The 14,543-nt window shown below is 38.3% G+C and overlaps 1 protein-coding gene across 11 annotated transcripts in view; it reads right to left on the reverse strand.

Annotated features, from left to right (window-relative positions):
* Nucleotides 1–14,543, reverse strand: part of ADD3 (adducin 3) — a 127,376-nt gene that overhangs the window by 59,593 nt on the left and 53,240 nt on the right. Inside the window, exon 1 of one of the 11 annotated variants that reach the window (XM_008684312.2) lies at nucleotides 659–803. The exons of the other annotated variants lie outside the window; for them this stretch is intronic. The gene's annotated coding sequence lies outside the window, so the exon portion shown is untranslated. Of the gene's footprint in view, nucleotides 1–658; nucleotides 804–14,543 lie in introns of those variants that run through there. 11 annotated transcript variants of the gene reach the window in all.

The raw sequence follows: 14,543 nt of genomic DNA on the forward strand, positions 1-14,543 counted from the left end.
GTCAGATCCATTTGCAAAGAAAAAAACTGCTGAATGTGGACCTCATTGAATAACGCAATTCTCCTATAGTTTAACTTACCACTCGCGTCACAAACTCTAGAAAGAACAGAGGCACAGACAAGGCATGGAACAGAACTTTGGGCTGCAGCCTTCCCCAACTCTTCTGACAAATACCCAACAGCAACAGGACAAAGCATCATTATAACAGAAATAAAGGCTCCTTAGATGCTGCCTTTTTTTAATTCAATGAACCCACTCTTACACACAAAGTTCATGCCACGATGTCTCGAAATACAGTATTGCCAGATTATGCTGTTAATGGGTCCAATAAATTCAGTGCAAAACACTACTTCAAGCATTTTTATGTTAAGTAATTAGCACATTTGGGAAACCACCAGTATTTTCCTTAGTTTAAACAGTCATGGTCATCCCCCAAACAATTAAAAACAACAGTTCAGTAAATTGTTTAAGGAACCAAAAAAAAAGCAAACAAGTGAACTAACAGGAAAAAATTGAGTTGAATGATAAACCTGCAGGCTCCTTCCCAAGAAGAATACTGCACATTACTAGCAGCTAGCACAAACTAGCCATCTATCTTATCTACGCTTCCCCCTAAATTGTGCGTTATCAGTTTTACAATAGACAATCCATTACTTACAAAAAAAATTTGAAGCTGCTGTACATTTCTTAAGCTGGTTTTTGTGTGGCAATTCTGATGCAATGCTGCCCTAAAAATGAACTTTGTTTTAAACAGTGAGATATCCATACTCGGTGCGGTTAGAGCAAGGGTGGAGCCCACTCTGGGGGAAACAACACACCCAAAGCAGACTTCAGTGACAGCAAACTGCACGTTAATACTGCCACAACATTTTTCAGGGCCTCAGAGTCAAAACTAACTGGTTAATCCTCCTCAAACAGAGGAGAGGAGGGCGGTTCATGTTTGTAGACCTGCTTTCCTGCTGTGAAATAAAATATGGGCTCATTTCTTTTTTGTGAAGAAAGAAAAGATAAAATCCGAGGTAGATCACGCAGCTCACCCAACAGAATGTGAGGTGGAAGTGGACTACTATAAAGGAAGTCCAACGATGCCAACTTCTAAGTTTAGCAACAGCAACTTCTGCATATCTCAAGGTGTTGGCAACATCGCTCACTCTAGAACTTTACTTTTGGCCTATTTAGCCAAATATGGGACCCAATCATGAACATAAGCATCACCCACCCTCCTCTATCAATGCTCTAGTTCTCCTGGTAATGCAGAAACAATAAAAGCATTTCTTATCAACTAACTAGCAAGAGTTGCCTTAAAAAAAAAAAGGATTTGATTTATAAACTCATTTTGGTAGAATTTTAAAATACATTAAAGGGAGAATTATTTTGATGGAAATCACTAATATGCATATTAGACTTTTAAAAATTTTATAGTCACCTGTTTTTTCAAATAGTTTCATAGTTTTGATTTTTAATTTTTTTCTGATTTATTTCCAAATAAGGTATTCTGTAAAATGTATACATACTGACTAAAAAACTTAGTGTCTAAAATAATTTATCAGTTATTGAAATTGTTACCAAACATCTGGTTATTGTTCAAAGTGATTTTAATCAATACTACTTCCTGTATATGAACATTCAGACACACAACCAACAGTTACTTTTAACTGAACTCCTATAACTCGTGGAATAAAAAAATAGTTTTTTTCAGTAAAATATCCACGCATGTAAAAAATAAGCTATATAATCATTTACACTGAATTTAGAACAAAGAAAAGGCTTTTGGAAAAGACCAGGAAAATATTATTTTTAATGATACATGTTGTCACATTACCCTCTGCGCCAACTGCTACTTCCTCACACTGGAACAATAAATCAGTCTGCAGTACTGAACACTGTGATATTTTCCTCCCCCGTCCCCTACCCATTATTTTCAGAGGTGGCCTATAACACCTTCTTTCAGGATCCTAGGAAGGGGGTGCTTGCTGACTGATCTAGCCTTTTGCTGGATTTTGAGGCTGCTTTTACCATAAAATAAATTAACCCATTCAAAAATACTTCTCATAGTTCACGTGCCTGCTTTATTTTTCAACCATACATATAATTACGAATCGCCTGCCATCCCTTGCTTTTCTCTATCTCACCCCTAAACTGAACTCAAAGGTAGCAGTCAGATATATTTGAAGAATCCCATTTTGATACTTTTTGGATTTGCACTGCTGGAAATGTCTGTTTTCAAGTCAAACTTCACTTTCACAGCTGCAAAGGAAATGACAAGAGAAGAAAAACACAGCCAATATATATCAGCAATTAATTCCATCCACAACTGCCCAGCTGTTTGTGCATGGAAGAATCAGTCTGTTTCCTTTTGGGGCTTTCACCACTGAAAACTGATACTGCACATTCAGAGACACAAGCTGTTTGTAACATGTCAGGAATGTGCACAAGATCACACAGAGTTGAAAAGACAAAATGAAATCCAGATCTAGTTTTCGTGGGACTTGCCAGTACTATTTCGTAGCTAAAAAATAAAAAAAGAAATCATAGAAACACCCCAATCAGAGAGCAAAATACATGAAAAAATAATCTCCCTTCTGACTATTATCCTTCCAATAAAGGGGAAAATCTGCCAATGACATCAGATTTAGTATCAAGAATGGACACTGATTTATTGGCATAGACAAGGTGTGACATTTTTAGGAATCCACGTGCCCCCAGTATGTTAAATCCAGCCAATACTTTCTGGACTACACAGTTGCTTGCCCAATGTGTAGTCAGTCCCTTTAAAAAAAAGTCCTCATAAACGTGAAAGTTGTTGGGACCACTGCTTTCACCACAGTGATACAGAAAAGCAAGTTTCTCCTCGTTAGTTCACGCATTATTTGACACTCACATACACCTGCCTGTTTCAGGGATTCATGTAAATTTACCGATCCAATCTTCTAGGGTAACTCTCAAGCAATTAAATTTCTCCTTCCCTCTCTGTACCAGTTTTGTGGATTTTAAATAAAAACACTGTCTACTGAATGCCAGAGGCTTAACACTTATATGGGCTCCTGCACAACTCAAAATTGTCCTGATCTCCCTCCCTCTGCCCTGCCCTCCAATTTTATATCAAATATTTGTTTCATTTAAATGCCATTTTGTTATATTTTCAAACACACAATATTGTAAAATAATGTGTGCTTTCAGTACATAAAGTGACTTGTAACAGTTATGAAAGTCAGAAAAAAAAGATGATTTTTTTTTTTAAAGATTTTTATTTTTTTGACACAGAGACAGCCAGTGAGAGAGACAGCCAATGAGAGAGAGAAGCAGGGGGAGTGGGAGAGGAAGAAGCAGGCTCCCAGCAGAGGAGCCTGATGTGGGGCTCGATCCCAGAACGCCAGGATCACGCCCTGAGCCGAAGGTAGACGGTTAACAACTGAGCCACGCAGGTGCCCCAAAAAAGATGACATTTCTAAAAGAAAATTATTCAAAACATTTTTAGCTATCTCATTGGTCTTTTATATGAAATTAAGTATCCGCATGATTGAACTCATTGTTCTATGGGCTCTCCCCTCTACTTCTGCTGCACAAGAGTTCATGTACTCTTCACACCCATACATTGTCAAACACAACTTGGATGAGACATTCATTTGGGGCACCACCAGGGGCTGGGGCTTAACCAATGAAGAGAAGATAAGCTCTTTGCTTCAAATACGAGAGGGACAATCCATAAGCTTCAGGATGAAGATGCTTTCAAGTGTCAGAACTCAAACCAGCACAATGAGAAGCTGTCTCCAACTAAAGTGCTGGGAAAGCACGAACAGTCATTTGTTAGAGAATAAAGAAACACAAGGCTTCTCAAACTTGTGGTTGACTGAAGATAAAGCACAAAACCAAAAAAAGGGCTTTTCCCTTAACAAACATCACCAGATCAAGGATATTTCTAGTGTGGGAGAGGGAGGGAGAAAAAAGTTTAATCTTTGGCTGATGGTGACATTAAATTCTAGAAATATGGTATAACTATTAGTGACTCAGCCACAGAGATGAGCTTTGCTTGGCAAGCTTCACCTCTGTGGGACATTCAGACTAACTTGAAATGTCTATAGGAAGGAACCTCCCCATTTGCAGGACTGTCTAAGGAAAGGAAAGGTCTCTCTGAGCTGTTTAAATCAGGTTAAATTCATGGTAGCTCAACTAGAGCCTGGGGTGTTGTTAAAAAAAGACTCAAGTGAGGAGGTGACTTTTTTTTTTTTTTAAGATTTTATTTATTTATTTATTTGACAAAGAGAGAGACAGCCAGTGAGAGAAGGAACACAAGCAGAGGGAATGGGAGAGGAAGAAGCAGACTCCTAGCGGAGGAGCCTGATGTGGGGCTCGATCCCAGAACGCCCTGAGCCAAAGGCAGACGCTTAACGGCTGTGCTACCCAGGTGCCCCAAGGAGGTGACTCTTGAGATTTTATTTATTTATTTGACAGAGATAGAGACAGCCAGCGAGAGAGGGAACACAAGCAGGGGAGTGGGAGAGGAAGAAGCAGGCTCATAGCGGAGGAGCCTGATGTGGCGTTCGATCCCATAACGCCGGGATCACGCCCTGAGCCGAAGGCAGACGCTTAACCGCTGTGCCACCCAGGCACCCCATCCGAGGAGGTGACTCTTGATATGAAATTGTTGATTCATTTTAAAAGTGATTTCCCCACCCTGACAATTATAATATTTTAATATTAATATGTTATTTTATTTAGGTTTTTAAATTTACAGCAAATTTGAAAGAATTTTATAGTAAGCACTATACAAGCCCTGTCTAGATTTTACCATTGACATTGTACTATACTTAATCACATACCTCATCGTTATTTTTAGTGCATTCTGAAGTGACAGATATCCATATACACCCCCCAATACCAGCATGCATTATCATTACCCAGAGTTCAATATTTGCTTATGGGTTTTTTTCTTTTGATATAAAACTAATATACAATGAAATGCAGAATGTAAATGTATACTTGTACAAACTCCTCTCAAAATACAGAACATTACCTTCATGTCAGAAAGTTCCCTCAAGCCTCTCCCCAGACAACCCCCTCTTCCATTTCCTCAGAGCAATCATTATTTTGATTTTAAAGTGATTTTAGGGGTGCCTGGGTGGCTCAGTCGATTAAGCATCCAACTCCTGATTTCAGCTCAGGTCATGGTATTAAGCCGTTGCAATAGGCTCCATGATCAGTGATCAGCAGGGAGCCTGCCTGAGATTCTCACTCCCTCTCTCTCTGCCCCTCCCCCCTCATGCTCTTTCTAAAATAAATCTTAAAAAAAAAAAAAAAAGAGTTGATTTTAAACAACTCTGAATAGTCATGCCTTTGCAACCTATGTGTTAGAACATTCCCCACTACGTCACATAACTTGGTTGCACATGAATGAAACAGATGGAAGGAGCCTAAGAAGAAATTATAAAGTTAAAAGGAAGTGTAGACTCATTTGCTCCAATTACCCCACTTCTTAGGTGAAGGAAACAGAACTTCAAAATTTTGGCTGCCTGTACCAGTCAGCCAGCTGGTAATTTATTGCTTGGGCCTAGTCTAAGGTTCTTAGGCAGCAGCTCTACACTTGGCTTTAGAATGAAGAGAACAGAAGCTTGGGAGAGAATGCTGGCTCAGAGGAAGAGCTCTGCCACTTACAGGCTATACATCTTAAAGTTTCTTGGTTTTTTTAAACTCCTTTGAGTCTTAGTTTTGTCCTATGTAAAGCAAGGGAAATCTTAATTCATCAAAATTGTACGGCTTAAAAGAGAGAACTTTTGTAAAGTGCCTGGCATGTAGTAAGCGATCAAAAGAAGGAAACACGGGAAGTGGAAGCAAAATCAACAGCTCTGGGGACAGTTCAAGCCTATGCCCATTCACATATTGCTTCAAAGCTTTTGTGCTACCCCTATGTTTGCTCTCATTTCACATACACAAAGAAAAAATAGCAAATAAAGCAGAACTCTTTATTCACTACAGAGGCAAGTCACTTTTTACGTCTGGAAAAAAAAAAGTTACTTGTTTTTTCTTTGCCTTCCTGCTAAGACAGAACTGGAGTAGTAGGGGGAGGGAAGCATAGACCTTTGACTCTGTAGTGACTACTTACACCATATATACGTCTATCTCTACAAGCCTTTTATAGAGAGCTCCCTTTGCCTAGCGTGATCTTTTTAACCACCAAGTGAGAATTCAAGGCCCAGTTAAAATCTAACCTACTTTCCTAATCTACTCAGAACAAAATGAAAGCTTCTTCATCCTGTGTTTCCATTATGCTTTAAATAACAGCATTATAGAACTCACACCAGATGGCTGCTTCCATTAGTTTCCTTTACTTAAATGGGAGCGTCTTTGTATTCCAATGCCTAGCACAAGGAAACTGTCCTTAAGTGCTGCTGAATGGATATGGCTGGATAATGGGTACTCACTTATGATCAAAGTAGCAAAAAAACACTAAGTCTAAACACTCACCAAAAAGGAAAGCAAAGTGCTAGAAAAGTGGGGGGCAGGGAGATGATCACAGGGCATGAAATTAAAGAGATTAAAAGTCAACTGTGTGCAAACTCTTGTGTTCTTGGAGAAGTAACTGCTGTTAAGCAGTTAAAGTGCCACTGGAGTAATTCCAACTGCTATGTGCTGTAAATACCTACCCTGTGTACCACCCACAACTCCACGGGGCAGTACTACTAGGCTCCTTTTAGATATGAGAATACAGAGACTCCAAGAGGTTAAGCATATAAGGTCACACAACTCGTGGCAACGGAGATAAAGTAGAGAAGTGATTTTTCATTACAAGTGATTTTCGTAATAGACCAATTTTACAGAGTGTGGGGAGGCTCTGGGTTTAAGAGAACCAAGACAGAGGAGGGAAACCAAACAGCACAAGAGATTCAGCTAAGAGAGCAAAACTCAAGGGGAGGGAAAAGGCCTGGCCAAGAAAAACAAAAACAAAAACAAAAAAAGCTGAGACAATTAAGAGGAGCGTGAGTTCTATGTAGGACTCAACTTCCATGGAACAGTCTGCCATCCTGGAGTTACAAACCTAAGTCAGAGATGGCCCTAGAACCATAGCAGTGTTAAATCATAGCTCTTACTCTTATGGCTTTCCCCCGCAAAACCAACTGTTCTCAGAAGTCATAAATACAACATGGATAACTCCTTGATAAAAATGCCAACCATGGTGTTCATGCTTCAGGAGATAATGAGAGCCTTGCCAAGTTGGTGAAATTCAACTCTTGCCTGCAGGCATCTGGCTATATTCCGTAATTTCCCATTTAGGAAAACCCTGGTTTTGCTTCCCTTGCAAAGATGGATTTGTGAAGGAAAGCCTCCACGTTGAAGTTCAAAGCCTCAAGTGCCACGGCCCTCTGGCTTACCTCCAACACAGCACTCATTACATTGACTCACAATTTTCTGTTTGCTGGTATAGCTCTCTCAGATGTGCTGTGAGCAACTGGTGGGCAGGGCCCCTCAGGACCTAGCATAGGGCAAGTTCAAAAAATATTATGGATGGTAAATGAATAATAACCTTTGCCTATTTAATATCTGATAGATGGTTATTTGTTAAAAATGGTAATCCAGGATTTAAAGATGAAGCAGTTACAAAAAAGGCAAGGTTGGGAGTAAGTGAAATATGGTTAATGTTCAAAACAAGGTTTTTGCTGGATTAAAAAAATGTATACAACATAACCTACAATGATCGGCAAGTTAAGCCTAATAAAGCTGACGGAGAAATTCAGTAAATCATTAGGTCAAGACTGGACATGATCCCCATTTAAAACAAAAATTAACCAAACTAGTGCGCTTATATTGTACCTGGAAGTTGCCAGACTTGAAGTGGAAAAACAGTATGTGGCTTTGACTCTCTCATGGCATAATACTTCCCAAAACAATGCATTTTATTAACCACCTTTTAGAGGAAGACAAAGACTACATGGGATAAAAAAAACATTAAAAAGTGAAGAGTAAATATTTATGTGCTATTAAAAAACCTTTCTTCACAGGGGCGCCTGGGGTAGCTCAGTTAGTTAAGCATCGCCTTCGGCTTGGGTCATGATTCCAGGGTCCTGGGATTGAGCCCCACATTGGGCTCCCTGCTCAGCAGAGTCTGTTTCTCCCTCTCTCTTCCCCTCTGTCTCTCACACTGCTCACGCTCTCTCTAATAAATAAATAAAATCTTAAAAAAAAAAAAAAAAGCCCTTCATTCACAAATAATTTCTGCTTTAGGGAAAAGTCCAAAAAAATGGAACAGAAAACAAGTAAATGTAAATGTACTATGGCCGTATGACACAGACATTCATGACACATGCAATTTCGTTTTTAAGATTTAATTAATTAATTGAGAGAGAGAGAGTGAGAGCAAGCACACATGAGAAGAGGGAGGGGCAGAGGGACAGAGAGACTCTCAAGCCGCCTCTGCACTGAGTGCAGAGCCTGATGCAGGGCTCAGTTTCACGACCCTAAGATCACAACCTAAGCCAAAATCAAGAGTTGAACGCTTAACCAACTGAGCAACCCAGGTGCCTCTGCAATTTCCTGTTAAAAATATTACTGTTGCTTTGATTTCCTCCATCCAAGGGTGTGGGGGACCAATGTAGGCATTTTTTAATTGCTGCTTTTTCTAAAGAAAAAGAAAAAAATGAGAAAAAAATCTCTTTAGTTGAAAAAATGTTTCACATTTCAAATAATTTACCCAATTTTTAAAAAGCCTTCTTTTTTAATCTTTGGAAATTAAAGTATTCTCATCCAAAAAAAAATTTCTTCAAGTACTCAGCTTCAAACACTGCTGTAAGATAGGTAGGTGGCCAAGCTGACAAATCACATGACTTAAAGGATTAACGATCTTCTCTCAGATCAAGCTCTGTAACACATGCTTCCTATTCATTACGTGAACACATCCTATCCTCTAAAACAAAATGTTCCAAATCCCCCAAATACTATCATAAAACAGGGCACGAGACAGGTTTAGAAATGTTCTCCTCTTTTTCATTCCCATTCTTCAACCCCTCCAGTTCCATCTGCCCTCAATGAAAGTATCTGTGGATAGTTGGTAGATTTGCCACCTTTGTATTTTCTTAGGCAAACTGGTAGTATGATAGGAGGTTTAATTAAAACAAAAACAAGGGGCATGTGGGTGGCTCAGTCAGTTGGGCGTCTGCCTTCGGCTCAGGTCATGATCTCGGGTTCCTAGGATTGAGCCCTGAGCTGGGCTCCTTGCTTGGCATGGAGTCGACTTCTCCCTCTCCCTCTGCCCCTCCACCTGCTTGTGCTCTCTCTCCTGCTCTCGAATAAATAAATAAAATCTTAGAAAAAAAAAAGAAAACACAAAAACAAAGCTGTCCTATAAACACATCTCTTCCTAGCATTTTAGGAACACTTCAGTTTAGTGCGTACTTTCTGCCCCCAAGTATTACTATAGTTGAAGAATATCAACTTGTTCTGTGCCAAATCTATAGCTGCATTGATTTTAATCTACTCTGATTTTAGATTTTAAAAATTTACCTTTAAATTCGAAGTTGGAAGTCAATCATCAATAAATCCTTCTACTTCTGGTTAAATTCATTTATTCTTTTAATAATTCATTCAACACCTATCACGTGCTACAGTTGAGGACAGAATATGGTGTGGAGAGTGCAAGAAATGAATGAGACATTATACCTGATCCTAAAACACTAGCAACTTAGTGAGTTGGGGGGAAGAAGAAGGGAGAGACAGCTTCTTGTCAATTGTATTAGCCCACTGTGTTATCGCGTTATAACAGACATATTATGGACTCAGAGAAAAGAGCCAATTTGAAAGGTTCCTAGGAAGTTACACTTGAGCTTGGTCTTAAAAGGTTTGGCGGGGGGATGATGTACAACTCTGGCAGAAAGATATGAAAAGACAACATGCTTCTTAATAAACTTGTATTTTAACATGTGGCTTTATTTCTTAAATTTATTTATTTATTTATTTATTTATTTATTTATTTATTTATTTTTAGAGACAGAGAAAGAGAGTAGGAGGGTCAGAGGGAGACGGAGAGAGAATCTTAAGTAGGGTCCCCACCTAACATGGAACCCAACACACAGCTCAATCTCATGACCCTGGGATCATGACCTAAGGTGAAATCGAGGGTTTGGAAGCTTAACAGACTGAGCCACCCAGGTACCCCAACACATGGCTTTACTTTAAAAGTATCACAAATGGCAACTAATACAAAAGGGAAATAAAAATTGTCACTAGTTAACAATTTACAGTGGTTTGTATAATTTAAACTACAGGAACCCTACAATCTACTAGCAAACCATACAGTTTTGTGTTATGAGCTTTTGCTTTCACCCTAATCTTCTGACTTGCGTGCTAAGAAAAGAACCTCAAAAGCCATTTATATATCCTTTCTTGGAACAATGTTTGTTCTTACGCTACACTAACCAATGACTTAGAAATAATTAAGACCAATTATCTTGAAGCCAGTCAAACTGTGATCTGCTACCACATCCTCATGGCAGGAGGAATAAGACTGTTCTAGGTTAATACCAAAGTCAGTATATAAAGACATGGTCAACCTGGAACAGGTACACCATACTCTATGGGCTCAAAACCTTAAAGGTATCAAGTACAAGGACAATAGATTTAATGGGAGGGGCTGGGAAGAAAAAAGAAAAACACAACTAATCACAAGCACTGTGTTTGTAAGTTGCCCAAATTTTCAAGTTCAAGGCTCAGAAAGATGTTGATACATATGAGAAAGGTTACTTTTGTGGGCTAATCTGACAAAAGTAAAAAGGATGCTACATTAAATTGTTGAGAACAGATCACCCATTTTGATCAGGTTACTAACGACATGAAAATGTCATAAGGTTAACGCTTAAGATAGGTTTCCACATGAAAGTACACATAAATAACAAATCTTCAATTTTTATGAAGAATAATATGAAGATCATTATTTATAGCACACACTCTACGACAACCTAACTGAAAAATATCCAAAACAGAGAAATTAAGGTAGGATTATATATATTATGTGAATTCTTTAAAGATTCTTTGCCAGGTTCTTTTAGATAGTAATCTCCCCTGCGTTTAACATATTATACTGGGATGCAAGAGTCATGTGCACTTTATATTCGTGAATTCACACCTACGATCCCTAAGCTCTGACAAAGAAAAAAACAAAACAAAACAACAAAACCTGTTACAAAATGTTCAGACTGAGAAGTTTGATCATGGAGTAGGAATTCCTCAGTGAAACACACACCTTTGGACAGTGTATAAATAATTTTCTCAGAATAATTAGAGAAAAGGAAAAAAACAACAACAAACCTCATGAGAACTGCTCCTGAGCCTTTGAGAAGGGAGGTGACTAGAGCAGTACAAAAACTGGGTGGAAGAGGGCGAAGGAAGAGCTAAGAAAGCAGATGAAGAGACATCCTAAAGCGGCCAAGAGTGACAAGAGATAAGGAGGATCAAGTAACTGTGGCAGCAGCAGGAGGCCGGGCACACCCACAGGGAGCTATGTGGCGTATTTCAAGGGGGTGGAACACTGTGAACAAGTGAACAATTTTGATTTTGTTTAACTGAAAGGCTGCTGTGCAATCCTACGAACGGGAAAAAGAAAAAGGAGTCTTTTTCCAATACAGAAAGTTCGGATGTAATAAATGGCTATCACTTGAAAAAATATTAAACAAAAAAGAATACCTTATAATATATGAAAATGAAAAATTGAGAACTTTGAGGAAAAGCAATATAAAGTCTATGTAAACCCAGAGCTGCATTATTTATTGATTGTCATGACAAAGCTTTTTATCCTGTGGACTATGCCGTCCTTCAAGCAACAAGAGCCCCATAAAGCACACTGACAAGAACGTTGGGGTATGGGAATCAGTGTAAGGTTTTTCTTCACTCCAACTTTCAATTTGGCAGCTTATGGAAACAATTCTTAATGGCTGAGTTTTTAAAACTCACTCCAAGATAAGCAGGACTGTGACTCCTGTGGGCTATTTCCAAGTTGCCAAGTCATTAATCTAAAACAGCTCTCAACCCCTTTAAACTGATTCCTGCTGGCCCAATATAATAAATGATACGGTGTTTTAAATAAAAAGGAGGGAGAGGGAAGAAAGAAGGCCCAAACTAGTACCTCTGGAGTTACTTTTAAGTTCAAAAAAAAACTGGAAGCAATAAGATAATACACATTTACTACTATATTTTTCAATCATGTGCCTGGAAACTACAGAAAGGATTTTGGAAAGGCCTTCTGCCAGAAGCAAATTACTTTCTTCAATTTCAAGTCTGAACACTTATTACCTTTGCTACACCCCCAGAAATGAAAGCTAAAAAAAAAAAAAAAAAAGATCTATTTCAAGCTTTTTACAGATGATTTACTACATTAATCAAATCTGTTCATTCCTGTAAGCGTTAATTAATACCTTCCTACAGGAATTGGAAAAAAGGACATTGTGCATTCAACAAGCGTTTGCCTTTGCTATGACACAAAAGTCAAGATGTACCTGATAAACCAGTAAGCAATCAGCTCATCTAGACCAATGTTTTTAGTATAGTCAGAACAGAGGAACCAGCCACAGCTTTAGCGTTTTGGATCACTGGTTTAAAAACAAAGATTTGTAGCTAGGGCTCAAAAGAGGAATCTAAACATGCAAATCTTTCTCAATATAAAGCCGTTATAGAGATCATACCATTACTAGGAAATACTCATGGAAACACTTTTATTTCAGTAATTTCCAAAATAACTAGACAATTTAATCATATCACAAAACAATATAAACAAATAAGAAGTGCTTAAAACTTATGAAGGAATCCTAATCATAGTCCTAGTCGATTTATTAGGATGAATAAGATCAGAAGTAAAAAAAAAGTGCTTGGTCTTCTGAAGATGATGAGCTCAATGTTGTGAAGAAAAAATTGCTAAATTAGAAAGCAGGTTTTCCTCAAGTCATAAGTTACAGGGGTGGAGAGTTCTTTCTATAAGGTAGGGAGTTGTTATAGTCCCCCACCATACGCATACACATAAATCCAGAATTCTAAAGGGTAATCCCCTCAGTTAAAAGGTAAACCAAAAAAATCTATCCACCAACAGAAGGAATTAAAAAGCACACACACAGAGACCAAAACCCACAACACCTTAATCTGTCTTTTCCAGAATGCTGAGTGGGAAAAGAAAAAGTCTCCCTGAGAATCTGTAACAACAGGTCTACTCTTTCAAGAATTTGGTACTTGAAAAAAAAAAAAAAATACACCGCCCCCCCAACATGGTCCAAAAAATATTAAGCCAAGAGAATAACATAAAGTGGCTTTAGGTTGGTAGCACCCCTGACACCCCACAAAAAGGCAAGATAAACTCTGTCTGGAGAAAGGTGCTCTCAAAACAGACTGCCTAAGGATTTCCACAGATAAAATTCTGCCAAGTTAAAAATTCAGAATTACAAAGCACATGAGTAACAAACCACATTAAACAAAAGTCAGCGGAAACAACAGAGAGTAGAATTTGATACCTCCCCCTAAGAACCGCAGACAACAGAATACTAAGACACAGAACATATTTTATGGGTTTTTTTATAAGTTTATAAGTTTTTTTTTTATAATGTTCAAAATCCTTAAAGATCGAATCGGAAGCATGAGAAACAAGATGTTATAAAGGAAGACCAACAGAGCTGAAAAACTATAGAATAACTGAAAAAACTTAGTGAATGGATTAAACAGAATAGACTAGACCCACGTAGAAAGAATAAACTGGAATCTAAATTTGAAAAAACTAGCCAGAATGGCAGAAAGACAAAGAAATGGAATGTATAAAAGAGAGGCTAAGAAACAGAGAGAGCAAAGAGGTCCAACATACCGGAGTTTCTAAAGAGGAAACAGAATAGGGGAGAGGTGGTATTTGAGGAAATCATGGCTAGAAACTTCAGAGACAAATCACCTATAAAGGACTGTTAATTACATTTGCAATAGACTTCAAAAGAAAAAAAGTCATAAGACATAGAAATAATAGTGCTGAGAGAAGATAACCGTCAGCCTAGAATTATAAATCAAATGGTACTATCAAGAGTAAGTAAAATAAAACACTGTCTCACTAAAGAGTTCTATGAACTCATTAAAGGAACTTTTAAAGGATGACTTTCAGAAAAATTAAAACTAGAAGAATGGAGATGGAAGAGGAAAGAAAATGGCAAACAAGTGAATAACAAGTGAATAATTTTTTTTTTAAGATTTTATTTAGTTGACAGAGATAGAGACAGCCAGCGAGAGAGGGAACACAGCAGGGGAGTGGGAGAGGAAGAAGCAGGCTCATAGCGGAGGAGCCTGATGTGGGGCTCCATCCCATAACGCCGGGATCACGCCCTGAGCCGAAGGCAGACGCTTAACCGCTGTGCCACCCAGGCGCCCCAACAAGTGAATAATTTTTAAACTACCATATAAAATAACAGCAATAACAAATGTAGATGGTTAAAAAAGTGGAACTAAAATCTTGATCAATAATATCACATTAAGATGGAAATGGAGAATGAGAGTTAAAGTGTTTTAAGATCCTTGTATTGTTCAGAATGGGAGAAAGAACT

The sequence above is a fragment of the Ursus maritimus genome, unplaced genomic scaffold, assembly GCF_017311325.1.
Source record: "Ursus maritimus isolate PB19 unplaced genomic scaffold, ASM1731132v1 scaffold_7, whole genome shotgun sequence".
Lineage (NCBI taxonomy): Eukaryota > Metazoa > Chordata > Mammalia > Carnivora > Ursidae > Ursus > Ursus maritimus.